The following is a 1,123-nucleotide window of genomic DNA, read 5'->3' as shown; positions in this document are numbered from 1 at the left end:
TACGCTCTTAATCTACCCACTGGCAACAGACCAATTGCAGGACCATGGGACTGTATCTCAGTGGACTGTGTAGGACCATTACCAAGAAGCGTCTCTGGAAAAACAGGCATGGTAGTGATTATGGATATATTCACTAAATACTTGGAATGTTTCCCAGTATCAAAATTGGACGCCAAACGAGTTTCTCATTGTCTAACGGAGGTATTTAACCGTTGGGGAACTCCTAAAGTAATAGTCTCAGACAATGGCACCGAATTGTGAATAAGGATATTGCAAAGCTGTTGAAAGAGGCTGGTGTTCAACAACTCACAACACCAGTGTACCATCCTCAGTCAAATCCAGTAGAACGGATTAACAGAAACTTAAAGAACGCTCTAGCAATGTATGTTGGAGAAAGACATAAAGATTGGGACCAGAAATTACCCGAACTCGTCTTCGCGTATAACACTTCGAAGCATGCTGCCTTAGGAGTCTCACCAGCCTACGCAAATGCTGGTCGACATTTACGTCCTTATGGCAAATTGAACTCTGAAAGCGACTATAAAATCGAAGACCTAAGAGAACTACAGTCTTCACAAAAAGAATGGTTAGATCGAATTAATCGCATAGTAGAATTCCACGACTTTATAGCTGCCAAAGTACTTAAGGATCGGAAAAGGAACCAAGAAGATCCACCAACCAGCTCTAAAGACCCAGAGTTTGACGCTGAGAGAGATCTAGAACCAGGAACTCTCGTTTATTATCGTAATCGAGTGCTCAGCAACGCAGAAAAGGGGTTTTCCGCTAAACTAGCTCCACGTTTCGCCGGACCAGCTAAAGTGAAACGAGCTCTATCAAAATTAGTTGTAGAATTGGAGGATTTAAATGGGAAATTCGTGGGGAAATACTATGTCACTGATCTGAAGATACCTAGGCGAAGTACTCGTTTAAAAGAACTCGAATGATTGAATGCCTGATACCTACCCACGCTTCTCTTCTACTCTGCTTCTATCTTTCTCTTCTAGACTTCTTTTCTACTGCTTTATTAACAATAGCATGACCAAAATGTGATAAAATTTTCGTTGTTTTAGGCCTCTACGGGACTACGAGCACTATCCAGCTGTGCCGCCCGGTCTAAGCGACC

Source organism: Chelonus insularis, unplaced genomic scaffold (genome assembly GCF_013357705.1).
Source record: "Chelonus insularis isolate UGA/USDA-ARS -01 unplaced genomic scaffold, ASM1335770v1 contig_644_pilon, whole genome shotgun sequence".
NCBI lineage: Eukaryota > Metazoa > Arthropoda > Insecta > Hymenoptera > Braconidae > Chelonus > Chelonus insularis.
Note: the sequence above shows the minus strand (reverse complement) of the source record.